The sequence below is a fragment of the Notolabrus celidotus genome, chromosome 23, assembly GCF_009762535.1.
Source record: "Notolabrus celidotus isolate fNotCel1 chromosome 23, fNotCel1.pri, whole genome shotgun sequence".
Taxonomy (NCBI): domain Eukaryota; kingdom Metazoa; phylum Chordata; class Actinopteri; order Labriformes; family Labridae; genus Notolabrus; species Notolabrus celidotus.
In genome coordinates this window covers 9,412,448-9,427,549 of record NC_048294.1, presented here as the reverse complement: position 1 = coordinate 9,427,549, position 15,102 = coordinate 9,412,448, and the positions used below count along the sequence as shown (strand labels likewise).

General features: G+C 39.4%; 1 long non-coding RNA gene across 1 annotated transcript; it reads left to right on the top strand.

The window, feature by feature from the left end:
• The first annotated feature begins 3,557 nt into the window (after window positions 1-3,557).
• On the top strand, window positions 3,558-4,591 carry LOC117807647. The gene is made up of 3 exons (XR_004630020.1): window positions 3,558-3,631; window positions 4,076-4,251; window positions 4,332-4,591. It is a non-coding gene; the product is annotated as an uncharacterized LOC117807647 (long non-coding RNA).
• The last annotated feature ends 10,511 nt before the right edge of the window (window positions 4,592-15,102 follow it).

Here is a 15,102-nt window from a genome sequence, read left to right as displayed (position 1 = left end):
CCAGGTAGCACACATTAAAATAGCTAACTTTTTGCCAATAAAAGAGCCACACTAAAAAGTAGACAGAAGAGTTAGCAGCTAGCTTGCAATCAGAAGCTAGCTTGTGTATACGAAACCTATAATCTAGCTCCACATTTATTTCAGTAGTTTGCTGAACAGCTAAGTTTCTTGCTAACGCTGAACCTCTATCAAAATCAAAGAACAGTGATTTAATAACTGAGATATTAACCACACAGTTAGCTACATTAGAGTGGGAACAAAAGTTAGCAGCTAGCTTATTTGTATATCCATTAAGAGGCTAGCTCCACGTTTCCTTGAGAAGTCTTCTGAAGAGCCGACTAAGCTTAAAAGACTGAAGCAAAAAGTAGGCAACTTACTTGTGGACAGATTCTAGCTTGTGGGAATTTCCTAGCTAGCCAAATGCTACCTAAAGTACATTGCAGAATAGGTTACAGCTATCATGCAAAGAAAGTAAATCTTATGCTAACTTTGCTTTGTTCCAGCTTGATGTCCAGACATCTTTTTGCTTGCAAGTTTTGCCATACAGTGACTTAATCTCGGTAATAGACTGGAGTTGTTTGTTTAGCATCTGGATTTAAAAAGTAGTGCAAGTACATTTGACATCTTGCTAGCCTGAATCTTGATAGCTTTATTAACCTGAGTCTTGGTAGCTGTGCTAGCATGAAATCACTTTTAATATGTTATATCAGGGCTCTCAAGTCTCAAGGATTGGGCGTGAGACGCACGCATTTCATCCTGTTCACACTCACACTTTGTATTTCTCACAGAGTAATTACTAGGACCACGCCAACCAAGTTGCACCGCTTTTCCTTAACAGGTAGGAATCAAGTGGGTTTCCCGTAGAGTTCAGAATGAACTTGCCACGCACCAGCTAATCAAAAAGAAAGAGCAGCCAATCAAAAAATAGCATCATATATTGTGTAGCGGCTAAGCCTAAAACTTAAAGCCACTGAGGGGCTGTCTAGACGGGCTAAACATAATTGAAGCGCTCGCCATACACCACTTCATTATGTCTTATGTAATGATGCATCCGACGTCTTCTGGTTGCCTTTTTTGTGGATAATTTATTGTTCACCGTCTGTTCTTCAATGTGTCACATGCAAGAATCCAACAATAAGTGTCCATCAAAATCCAGGAATCACATTTACTCCATGAAACTTCACCCAGCCTGCGTTCCGGCGTTGTGGTCAAAAAAAATATTTGTGCTCCAACGTCTAGAAACACACCTGTTGCCTGATGAAAGGCTCCTACCTAAGTATGCATGTGACCCAAACAAAGGTGACACCTAGCGGACAACTTAGTGTCCTAGTGTCCACACATATAGACATCTTGAAATGGCCCTTACATATTGTATACCAGCATTCTCAAGCTGTAGTAATGTATTTACAGTTATATAAAGCCATGACATTTGAATCAGTTTGAAAGCACTTAATACCATCCTGCAGCGCTACATATAGTCTACCGTATGTGGAAAGTTGTACCTCTGATATTTTCCTGCCCTGCAATTATTACCACCCAGCCAGCTAAATAGTCTCAGGGACCCTAAGAAATGTAATTTCCAGGAGGTGCCCCAAGAGTCCCAGCTAGCTTATGGGAATTGGTAAACACACAGAACAAGCTGAGTCCCTGAGGCCCTGCAGTGCCTAAGAGAAAGGGTAAGTGAGTGTGGATAACACTGCAATCAAACACTGAGACAGCACAGTGGGCCAGAAAGGGACTTAAACTCGTTACAGCTCAGGAAGGCTGGGCCCACATGTTGGGTTATAGTTATCTACTTATCACTGAGAAAATTTCACATTGGGCGCTTTCGGTGTTAACTGTAATCCTGCAGTATATCAGGGGCACTGCTTTGAACCTCGTAGCGCTTGAATTAGATTGTGACATTGTTTATCGCTGCTGAAGAGTCAAATGAAAAACAAGAATTAGTTTGAGAGTACTCGGTGCATTTCCAGTTAAGCTGTGATACTTCATTTATTTTATCTATCAAATCCATTTATCTCCTTAATAACAGATGCAGATGAAGAGGAGAAGATTAAAGGACATCTCAATCTAAAAAGCAGGGGTGTTTAAGCCTTGAGCCAATAAGGGTGCATTAAAGGGTCTGCAAGTCAATATCAGAGAGGTGATTTTATGTTGTGTGTACTGTGTGTATGTTTCCGCTCGCCAAACGATTTTCAATTTCCCTAGGTTCAAAGATCACAAAATAAGATTTGAAACCAATTTGCAGAGTTTCCACCTGTTCTCTTACAAAATAGGTCAGGAACACTGAGCGAGGCAAATGAAAGTAATCTGAAATCCTTTATTAAAGCAGAAATATATGGGCTAATTGGCAACTTTCAAAAGACTTCAGAGGTGCTTGCATTTTAATGAATGTACAGAATACTAATTTAATGCTAATTAGAGATGAAGAAAGTTAAATCTCACTCTAATCAGTTAGATGCTTTGTATCCTAGACATCACAGCTGCAGATTTTAGTATTACAAGGTCGACTGAAGCTACATTTAGCATGTTGTTGGATTGGAAAGGCGAAGGATTCATACCCAGTAATTCTCATTAGAACTTCAAACAATTGATAGGGATGCAATCAAAGCCTTATAGAGGGATCTTTGAAACAGTCAAAACATCACAGTTGGTGCTTCTAATGGAGGTGACAGATGTAAATTCAGCATATAAAACACACTCCATCTAAGCAGTGAGCAGTGTAATGGTGTAACCTATATATCAGTAGAAATGAAGAGAGATATTTTCTTGTTTTATGTTGTTTTATCAATGAAAAGGCACATGGTGGAGTAAAAAGCAACACTTTTAACTTATTCTCTACATCATTAGGTCATAATTATGCATTTAAATAAAAGCGTGGTGTAATATTAAGTAAATAAACCTTGTGGGGTTCTGGTTTGATTGAAAAGAAACACCACTCTGAAGCCTGACTTATACTTCTGGTTGACCCTATGGATCAGTGGTCGATGCGGACATGAGCTCTACATACTTGTGCGTCATGTCGCCTGTTTCCAGTCCCTCTACGTCCTCTGTTTACTTTTTCACAAAGATTTAGAACATAATACTTTAATGTAAAGCTGTTACATGTTGCTGTTTATCATACAGCAATGATTACAGGGAAGAATAGAGAGGACACGTCGGAGGAGATGAAATACACGGCCGATGAGCGGGGATTCCAGAAGTGCTGTAAATGCAGGAAATACAATGCTGCCGAGCCGACCAATCACAGAGCTTGTAGTCCACGTCAATTCAACGGGTAGTTACATTTTGGAGGAGGTGCGCGTTGGGTATGTGTGTAGACCTCCACCTACGTCCAGGAATAATGCAGAAGTATAAACCAGGCTTAAAACAACAAGTGACCAGTGGAGGTTGGTGGCGCTACCATTGGAGAAATGGTCACGATTGTAAATGGTATTTAAATTCAGCAATAAGTGAGATAATGTCACCATTTTCAGCCAATCCCATGGGCTAAGAAATAACCACTTTTTAAGATTTTATGCACCATTTCATATAATTTTTAAAGATTTTTGCTCACAGATGATAAACAAAGAATGACAACAGGCGAGTGGGACAACAAAACAAAGGTCACTGGATGGATTTCTTCAGTAAGGTAATCGGTATATGAAATGTGCATTAACCTTTGAGAATACCCAAGAAATGTCAGTAATATATAGTCTTCAGTGCCATTCAGAATTGATTATTAAGTGATGCATCATATTCCAGTAATATCACAGAGCAAACACAAAGGTAAAGTCAAATATCTTATGATTATGACAAGTGTTATTTTTAATCTCCGGAGACATTTCCTGCTGTAGAAGGGTTTTTATCTTCTAACCACTTTTTTTTATAGTTGTCACAATAGCTTGTCATGTTAACATTATTTATTATACAATTATAAGGCCTGTCACCTCCATTACTTTCATGTAGTGTTCTTTTATTAACTCTGCCTAACATAGTTGAAAGCTTTAATCTGCTGTGCTAATAATCGTTGACCAAAAGATTGATATTGTGGCAATCAGCCAGAGGAGAGGCTGAATGCTCCTTTTCTCTGCAGAAGAGTGGTGCTGGATTTTTGGAGGGAGTTGGTGGGGCCCAGCAGAGGAGAGTGAAAAAGTAAGGTGATCAAGTGATTACTGACACCTGTGGCCTGTGTGTGGGAGAGGGAGAACAAAGAGGAGGCTCATTTTGCAGAAGAGTGAAGTGGAAGCAGGCAGGAGGAGAGTGGATCAGGTAATCAAAAGAAAGAAATAAGGACGTTTGGATAACTCCACTGGAGTGGGCTGAGATTAAGGCTGTCTTTTTTTGCTCAGGAGAACGCCTCACCTTATTGGGACTTCTCTAAGAAGGACACTTTTTGACTTGTGGCACTACCATACCACTTCATCCCTTTCATCAGCAACAATCCTCATGAACTCAAACTCCATACTCACACCTAAGGAACAGACCAGAGGTCCTCGTCCAGCATGATTTCCCTAATGGCCCCCTGAAACTGCAAGTCCTGCTCACTTTCTCCCTCTGCTCTCTCTCTTTTCACGTCCCTACACCCATACACCAACATCAAATGTTAAAAAAGGACAATATTAATATTTTATTTTGAAATTTAAAAATCGTAACCTTATGTTGCTTTATTTTTTAAAGTTTAACCAATCATTACAAGTTAAATCAAAGGTTAGAAAAAAAGACATTTAAGTTTTATTTGGAAATTTAGAAATCTCCAACCATATGTTGCTTTATTTTGAAAGTCTAACCAACTGTTACAAGTTACATCAAAATATTACAATAAAGACATATCTAAGTTTTATTTTGAAATGTAGAAATCCCAACTTCCTGTTGCTTTATTTTAAAATAATAATGATAATTTTATTTGTAGAGCACTTTTCAAAAACAGAGTTACAAAGTGCTTTACATGGGCAGCAAAATAAAACGGGCAGTTAATAAAAACACACTAGTCAAGATAAAGAAATAAAACATTTTTTAAAAGACATAAAATTTCCCTAAAAGAACTCTAAAGGAATAAAAATATTTTAACATATATTTCTTAAGACGATGCTTAAGAAAGTCTAACCAATCCTTACAAGTTAAATCAAATGTTACAAAAAAGACATTTAAGTTTTATTTTTAATTTAAAAGATCCAACCTCATGTTGCTTTATTTTGAAAGTCTAACCAATGCTGCATATAGTTTTCCAATCTAGTAGGAACTGCATGTGGTGAGTTGGAGTGACACCATGTTGCTTTAAGTAATTATGTCATGAATGGAGCCTGTGAGGCAAAGCTCAGGGCAAAACGTCACTCAGGCTGCTTGTATGTCACAGTGCAGACAGCTAAATAAACAGAGGTTATACTTCACTGAGGTTTGAGTGAATGTAACTAACTGTGACTATAAAAGCCAGTTGGACACAAATATGGAACAGTTCCTCTCCACTATCCCCAGTGGAAATTTCCCTCTCATGTACATACAGCTTGCTAACACGCACTGAGCAAATGTAACTCAGCCCTAGGGTCTCTCAGCCCATGCATTTATTTCAACTGTGACCATTTGCTTAGAGTTTTAACTCAGAGGAAGCGCTGCTGCTCCTCAAATGAGCTCCCTGTGGCCGTGTGTTTGAAATGAACAGGACAATGAGACCAGCGAACCTGAGCGGAGCAAACAAAAATAACAGATCTCAGCATTTCTCACTCATTTTATGTCTCAGCATTTAATAAGAAACCTTGTCTGACCACCAGAGGCTGTCTCATAACTGAAAGGTCATGTGCTTGAACCTTCTTTTCTCCCCAGAAACATGATCCTCATTACACTGTGTAGAGATCACTGATTGAATTGATGGGTCCAGCGTTCTGCACAGCTTCAAAGTAGGTCACCTGAGCCCGGTTGCTTCCCTTTAGAAACCAGTGCAAAAGAGCAAATTGTTCTTTGGAGACTATATAAGCAAAAACTCTTAATTTCAAACGCATAATTCTTTACCTTAAAAGTCAACATTAACTACTAAATAATCATCATTTTGAATTGTCTACAGTTGCCAGAGCTATCTTTTTTTACTTTTTTAGACTGGAAACCTTCTGAGTACACCATGCCAAACTGGTGTGCTGTATATGGCTAACATTAGCAGAGCCTTACCACGAGCCTCCTCTGGTTCCTCATCACTCCAGTCAAATGGAGTGATGTGTTATCTAGATCAAAGTACTGCCAAACCATGCTGCACTACAAGATGCCATCTGTCATCTGTGCTTGTTTACATCTGGGTAGTAGAGCCTTTTAACATTATGGTTGTAACAACAACAATCAAAACAGCGCTCGGGAACAGATGGGTGATGTCACAGATACTACGTCCATTATTTATATAGTCTATGGCTTAGACACAACATATGACCGCCATTTTAGGCCTACAATTGGATAAAAAATACTAACACTTTTTTCAACCAGTAATGTTCTATGACTACACGTATTATGTGTAACGCTAATGAAAGTAGCTTTATCGACTTGGTAGGAAGTTGGTTGACAAATAAATGACGTATACTGTAGCTTTGTGTCGTTGGCCACATTTTGATGTGTTGATTTGGCTTAGCTAGCTACAGTACATATCTCTTGATGCCTTATTTGATATGGAACAGTTAGCTTAGCATGCTCCCCTCCCTAAAAATGGCACTAGCTTAAACTATGTTCACATTATCTTTTTTTTTTTTTAAACTTGAAGATGGGATTTTACTCAAAAACATAAACTCAAATCTGGTGATCGATGTGTCCTTGTTCTTGTAAAAGTGTTTTTACTTTTTAAGTTACATACCAGTGTAGCAAACAAATGCCAACAAGCTACTACCAGTGTTCTTCAAAATAAAAACACAGACAAGAAAATACCTCAGACGTCCTCAGAGAAAGCTCTTAAGTTAATAAAAAAACAGTATGATCAGTCACTAACGTCCTCAGGATTCCTTTCAGTGAGCTGCTTGATAAATGTCGACCACTCTTCACGTTGAAGCAGCATTGAACCGGGGTGAGTGGACCTTTTATTCGTCTCTCTGTGTTTCTCTTTCACCTCCGAATGATGAATGTATTTCTTTTAGTCACACTCTTGTATTCTCATCCTTCCCTTCCTCTCTCTGGTGAACAAACTTTGTTCTCTCTCTACTGCTGCTATCCCTCTTTGTCACCAGACTCCCCCTCTTGTGCTCTCTTCATCTCTATTTCTTCTTCTTCTTAATCTTTTCTTTGCTCTCCATCCACCGCTGAGTCCATCTTTTTCTCATGCTGCTTAGTTCTTCCGCTGAGTTGCATTCATTTCTTATCCATTTATTTTTCTCAGTGTCTCTCCAGTCTAGTTTGTCTTCTAGTTTTGCACCATATTGATGATGTCTCTTAGCACAGTAGTATTTAGAGCTAATAGATAGCAGCTAAGTCACTTGATTTGCTTGTTTTTAGCTTGATTTAGGAAAGACGCTAGCCCTACTGTGACATCTTGCTGTCACGAGTCATATCCTGCATTCTACAAAACCTTATCACAACAAGCTTTGCTGTTCTAAACGGAAGACAGTTTTCGGGCGCTTTACAAGTTTACCAGATCTGCAATTCTAGACAAAGTCATCAAAGGCACAGAAAATATCACATTTTGTTTTGTGTGACCAAAGCATGTCTTGTCTGCAGAGGGATCAGTGATATTGTGTGCGAAACTAGCTCACTAGGGCACTGTGGCCAAGCAGTCTAAGCGCCCCACATTCAGAGGCCTCGTCGCAGAGGTCGTCGGTTCAACTCCCGGCTGTGACCATTTGCTACATGTCTTCCCCCACTCTCTACTCCCCACATTTCCTGTCTCTCTCCAGCTGTCCTATCAATAAAGGCGAAAAAAAGCCCCAAAAATATTTTTCCTTTAAACTAGCTAGCTAGCTAACCAGCTAACCAGCTAATTAGCAAATGTTAGCATACTCCCAAAGTATGTAGAAAACAAAGCTGTTTCCTTTTTCTTATAATTTCAGGCAGTATTGTTGTAGATAATTTCCAAACTTATCCTCAGAAGATTTTTCCCATAACTTGGGCATGCTTATGACAGTTTACAGTAGGGTGGGAGAACATTGCTAGCAGCTTGTTAGCTCTTAATGTTAAGCCAGCTAACGTCAAAGTCTCAATCAACGCAGAGAGCAGATTTTCCCTTTCTTATAAGCACTGCGAGGAGTTCTCGTGTTGATTCTGGTGACCCCATTGGATGAAGTCGGTAGTGTTTTTTAATGGGATGAGGACTAACACCCACTGTTGTAAAGATGTGGCTCTCATGAAAGTGTGCATTTCTTTTGAACGTATGAATAGAATTGGCTTTTTTCATGGACTTCTTCATAAGTACTGTACCAGTCAATCATTAGCATGTAAGCTCTGTTGTTTGCGAACTAATCTTAGAAACTGGCTAAAAGCATGGCTGTGCTAAAGTACAGCTGGATTATTTTTATCTTTTAGGTGGGAGCGCTCAGAGTTCCTACCTTGACAAAAAAAGTCTTATTTATAATTTCAGTATGTGGCCCAGTTTTTTCCCCCCATCGTTCATCTTTGCCAGTGAATCAGTGACAATAACGAGCCATAATATTGGAAAGTTTTTTATAGTCCTCCTACCTCTGAACACAGCTCTGTAACCTATCTCAGTGTTTCTGAGTAGATGACAGAAGTTTTTTGAGGCCCTACCTCTTGAGAGTTATGATGGAGCAGTGGATCATTTTGTGTCCTGCTCACTGTAATTTGTCTTGACCTGTCTAGAACCATTAGATGACTGCTGTATCCTGCAATAACCTGGGTACTGTGTGAGTCTTCAGATATTTGGTTTTGTCCTTTTTATAGTAAAATGTCTTTGTCGTTAGCTCCACAGAAGTGTCAACATTGCAGTTAACGGCCCAGTTGTGCTCAGAACTCAACTTTTTCCGAACTCTTATCCAGTCACATCACAAAGGCAAAAGTGCGATTTCAAAGGCAGCTTCACCTTGCTGTTATAGAACGGGGCAAAATGTAATGATTTGTCGGATTCAAGATGAAAGTTTGTATTTCAGACAGTCTCTGCTTGAGTGCTTTGGCAGTGCTTTGCTTGGATGTAAGCACAAAAAGTAACTGACATAGTCGAGTGAAGAATAAAAGAAGTAATCTTGACAGAGAAGGTCAAACCTGCACTGCATGATGCTCAATATTTTATGATGTACTAGTCTTATTGTCAGATTTGGAAAGTTACTAATTGACAGATGCAGCCTCCCAATTTTAACATCAGATCTGACAAGCCTTTTGTTTGAAACATTTCAAACACTGACACCCAATGACTCACTCTTATAACATTTCTTATTCATGTTATCAGCAGTGGGAGGCTCAGTGTTTGGTTTACATGAACATTTCCAAAACCAGAACTTGATTAATCCACCAAGAACAGGTCTAGTTTTGGAAACAAGTTAGAGCCAGGGCTGTTTGTCTCAAGCAACCAATGATACCTTGCCTAAGCCAGTTAAAAGCTAAGACACTGTTTGAGCCAATGGGAAGGCAGGACACTAAGTGTAAACCAATAAGGAGCCAGGACACTTCAACTAAGACAGTCTTTACCAATCAAGAGCAAGGACACTGTCAAAGCTCATCAAGAGCAAGGACATGGAGAAAGCCAATGAGGAGCCAGGACACTTTCTGAACCTATCAGGGCTTTGGACACTTTGTCTGAACCAATGAAGAGCCAGGGAACTCTGCCCGAGCCAATATTACAAGACAGCACAACACTTTATCCTAATTAATTAGAAGCTTGTGAGCCAATCAGAAGTCCAGTCATTTTATCTAACCCAATGAGGAGCCAGAAAAGTCTAAGACAATTGGAGTTTGGAAAACATTTTCTTTACCAAGACTCAGCTCTCATTCAAAAGCCAAGATACTAAACAAAAGCAGAAAAGGTAAGGACAATGAGTGGGCTTATGGGAAGTGAGGACCCTTTTTGAGCCAATCAGAAGCCAGGACAATTTTTTCTTATTTAATGCAGAGTTAGAAAGAAAGGTCCCTCTTGGACAATCAGGTGTGAGGAAGTTATCTCTGGACCAATCAAGAGCCATGCCATTGTTAAAGTCAACATGAACAATATTGATCGAGGACACTTTGCCCCCACCAATGAGGTGTCACAGACCTTGTCCAGCCAATCAGGAACCAGAACAACTGATCAGATGCTAGGACAATGTGAAGCCAATCTAGAGCCATATGATTGGTCTTTACCAGTCGAGAGATAAGGTAGTGTTAAGCCAGTCAGAAGCAAGATTACTGTCTTAGCCAATCAGGAGCCAAAGAAATGTGTGTGAGCCAATCAAGAGCTGGTGGTGCTTGCTCTGCTAGCCTAGCGCCCCATGTACAGAGACCATTGTCCTTGTCGCAGCGGTCGCTGGTTCCACTCCCAGGCAGGACCATTCCAGGTATGTCTTTCCCCTTTCTCTACTCCCCTGATTTCCTGTCTCTTTCTTCAGCTGTCATATCAATAAGGGCGAAAATGCCCAAAATACAACTCAAGAAAACAAATCAATACCATTCTTTGTAAAACTGTTTTCATGGCTGCTAGTTGTTCACAAGGTAGTTGCTAACTTTTTCTGTCTCTTGTCTATTGTTCTTCAGTAATGCTGCGGGCCATGAAACATTACCTCCAGAGCAGTTCTAAGTGCTGCCAACCAGAGCTTTCTCCTCTGCTCTTTGAAACACTTTATCACACAGCTGCATGAGTGGAAATTCTTCTGGGAGCAATATAAGCTAGCTCTGCTCTCTTGACCTCTTTGTTCTTCTGTCTTTCCTTTAACGTTTTTGTGCCATTAACCTGCTGTTATTATGAAGACGGTCTGATCTCAGACCTCTTATTCCCTGCTATTCACCTTTAATACTTCACGCTCTTTCAGCTTAAATTTGACGGAGGCTTTTTACTCAAAAGGGTAATTTGACTTTTACAATAGTTTTCCAAAAGACCATTCTTCATTTTTGTCTCATCGTTCATTCACGCCTTTTTTTGGGCTCTCTCTTAAACCAAAGAACTCAGTCAAGTTTTTTAAGTTCTTGTCTCACCTAATTCATTGCCTTTACTTTCTAGAAGCACCGCTGCTGAACCACATCACCCCCTACATTTCCTCCTCTTGCTCCTTTTCTGTCTCTCAAACAAAGCTCTACTTGAGGGATATTTTTGTCCTCCTTTTTCAGTCTTTATTCAGAGTAAATCAGCAGATCGTGGCACAGCTGTATTCTTGGCAGAGCTTGAAGTGTTGATGTTTTACCTTGTAAAAGACCCCACTCTGCATTATTCCTTTATAAATCAACTGTTAGGTGGCAGAGTGGCTCTGCTGACTTCCAAAAAATCCTCCAGAATGGCTGTAGAGGCGAATGCCACTGTTGAATATTTAATGCGCAACATTTTTCTCCACACTTGGACTGTTGTTGTATAAACTACAGTATGCTGCTGAGGAGATTTTGCAAAGGAGGTTAGAGGAAGGGGCTGTTGTGAGTCAAGCAGATGCTGTAAGGGAGGCTGCAGAGACACAGAGATAAGGCATGTCCACGGGGAGGAAGGTTGCTTTGCAGGAGAGAGCACAAATATAAGACATTTCTGAAGATGGTTATAAACAAAGACTCCATTTACACCTGGTGTTAAAATGTGATCTTATCCCCAAAAATATCTGGGTGATGAAAAACTGTGCTAATGCAATGTAATATACATCAGAATGAGAATATGTTCATATCCGCTTTGACATGTGGAGGTTATCTGGGTCAAAAACTATGTTCACATAGGCAGGAACACAATCAGAACAATGTGAACCTGTGTCATGGCTCTGCTCAGCAGGAGAAAAGAGATCAGATACAGCAGAGGATGATGGGGGGTATAGATGCTTGGAAAACAAACACAACATCAAAAGAGAATTATTATTTTGGAAAGAAGTTTGAACACAGGACTGATGAATACAGGTATGTAAGGGATAATGTAGAGCGAGCATGATATATAGTTTCGGACACAAAGCGGAGAGGTTGTGTTTCCTACTGTCCCATTCATTATCCAGCTGCTAAATAAAGCTATAAACAAGCTGGTGCAAAATATGAAATTAAAGGTGATTTCATTAGTTAAGTCTAACAGATTCTTATCCCCTTGTAGGAGGTTTTAAACAGAATTAACTGTTTGTATTTGGTCTCCATGTTTTGTATTTTTCAGACCTTCAGCTTTGTGTCTGTGTAGTGCAGAGAGAATCAGGATCTTGAAAACTCCTCAGAGGGTCGATGCATGAGCCCCTAAATTACTTCAATGGAGCTCATTTTTGAAATTGAATGGGCTCCCTGAATGATTTAAGAGCGAGCTTTATGGAAATAATGGAGCGCAAATGCGGTAACAGGGAGCGAACAGGGTAACAAGCTCAAAACAATAAACCTAGTCGAAGAAAAACATAATAGCGGAACTTATAAATGGATGCCCACGCGAAAGCCGAGTGAATAGAAACATAAGAGCTGAATACACTGGGTGTGCGAGCAGTAAATCACACGTAGTAAATCTTATGAATGGATGTTCAGACACATACAAACTGTGTTGTGCATTTGTATTTGCATTCCTTTCAAGGAACATGCAATGGCATGCTATGACTGTTTCAGCATGCAGTGCAAACACCACACAACTCAGTCGTCCTGGTTGTCTTGATGATTTAGTGTCTGAAGGTCAGGCACTTTGTTGGGGAGGTCTGGACATTTAAAGGAGGGTGCAGAAGATTCAACAAGTTATGGGACAAAGAACTTTCAATATCATTAGCCTCCAAGGTGACTCATGTTAAGGATGTTCATTAACAGTCACCCTCACTAGTTTGCACTATAAATTATAAGTCTGTTCAAAAAATTATGAATATTTTTATTGTTGTAGGCCCACAATACCTGTCATATTGTCATGTGGAAGCTGTAAGTGCAGCTAGTGCTTCAATGCTCTACTACCTGGATGTAAACAAGCATAGATGACATATGGCATCTTGTAGTGCAGAATTGGATTTGATTAAATTAGGATGGCCATGTCTAGTCAAAATAGTATATAACCACTTTAAAGAAGTGCCACCTCAGACATGTGGAGGCCAGCAACATTAAGCAAACCATTTTGACATTGTTTAACTGCAGGCTATGTGATCCAGAGTTTGAAGTATAAGATCCTGAGTGGTTTCCTGTTCAAACTACCAAGAAATTAGTTGCTTCAGAACATCTCTAAGCCATATTAGTGTTCTCTGCTCTGAAGCCGCCTATAGGCAGGATAGTATAACTTGTCAGTGCCTTTGAAACCATTTCTTATGGTTTGAATTGTTGCTTACCCATTCACCATCGTTTGGTTAGTATTTGTTTTTGTTTTCAACAATTCAAACTACTGTTAAGGAAAATTATAATGGTCATAGTTGGTTAGATAAATTATTGTTTTTGTAGAGGCAATACAGGAAGTCTCTGCTTCTTTAACCCATCCACTCTGACCTCCCAAAAAGCTTAATGTTAGGTAATGTCAGGTGATGTTTCGGGACAGATACTCCCATTTCACTTGTGTGGATAAACCCATGCGATACAAAGTGTAGTGATAAAGTAGTAAGAAGATGTTTAAAAAAAAAGCTATCATGCTAGCAAGGCTATAAACATAGCATTCTAGATGACTTGCAGCCTGGTTTATACCATCACTGCTAAAAAAGATATATAAGTCTAAAATGGTTATCCACAGGGCTCTGTCCTTGGTCCTATTTATTTATAATAATAGCTGTGTTCAATTCTGATTGGTCAAAACCCCATAACCATAGTTCAACTGTAAAAGTAATGTGTCAAATCAATCTGCAGTATCTCACCTCTGCCTGTTGACACTGGCAAAAAATGTCTAAATTGGTAAGTATTGTGGGAAAAATATTTGTTTCAGTAAACTGAAGTACTGCAACATCCCGCAAATTATATATACTATCGCCACATTAAATAGAATAACTTTGGTTTTAATGTCATTGATCCAAAGTTTTATGTTATGCAGATGATCTTTACACCTGTCAGCTTTTAATATTTTCAAGAAAATCTTGGTAATTTAAGACTCAAACTCGTGCTGGCCAACTAGTGAATATAACTTCACACAGTTACTATATTATTCACTTTATTATGTTCTACTTGAACTCCTGAGAAAAAAAAGTCTAGCTCTTCAGCTGCCAATTGGTTCATTATGTTCACGAGCTAGTCGCTAACTTTTAATGTGTGCTGTTTGTTGCTGTGCAGGTAGTGTAGTGGTTCAATGAGAGCTTTTTACTCTGAAAACACCTGCCTTCTGTTCCTGGAAATGAAACTATGAGAGGTTGACGGTGAACCCAAAACAGTAATTTTGCGAGCCATAAAATAATGCCAGCTAGAGTGGTTTTAAGTGGCGCCAACCAGTGCTTTCCCCTCTGCTCCTGGAAGCACTTCATCCCAGAGAACAGTGTATAAACATGGACGCCTTTAGTCACACTGATGTAACCATGGAAGATATACAGTATCCCTTGGTGCTGTTTTGTGGGATGATACGAGAGGGAGCTACACTTCTCTTTTTGCATATTTTCTTACATTTCCTGAAATGCTCCTTTAGTATCTATAAAGAAACTCTGACCTTTGGCTTCCTGTTCACCCTCTATAACTCGACTTCAATTTTGACACACGCTCCTAACTCAGAAAAAAAGGGTAATTCGACACTTACAGTGGTCTTTGTTAATGTCATGGCATTCTTCATCTTCTCCTTCATCTTTCTTTCACACCTTCTTCACTTCTTACACCAAGAATCTAAAGTTTTATTCTCCTCTGCCTTAATTCAGTGCCCTTTACTTTTCAGAAACAAAGCTGCTCAACCACGGGATACCTAAAATCTTCTCCTTTTGCACTTCTCCTATTTGTCTCTAACACTACACTCTTCCATTTTTCTAAAGTTTTTCTCGCCCTCCTTTTTTTCTTTGTCTTCTCTGAAGAGTGAAATGGACAGACCAACTGTATATTTTTGAGAGGCTTAATTAGGGTAATATTGAAACTAAAAAGGACAGAGGCTGTATTCATTCATTTGTTTCTGCACACATCAAGATATTGAAAAAACTGTGAATGCCTTCAACATGTATTACTGCT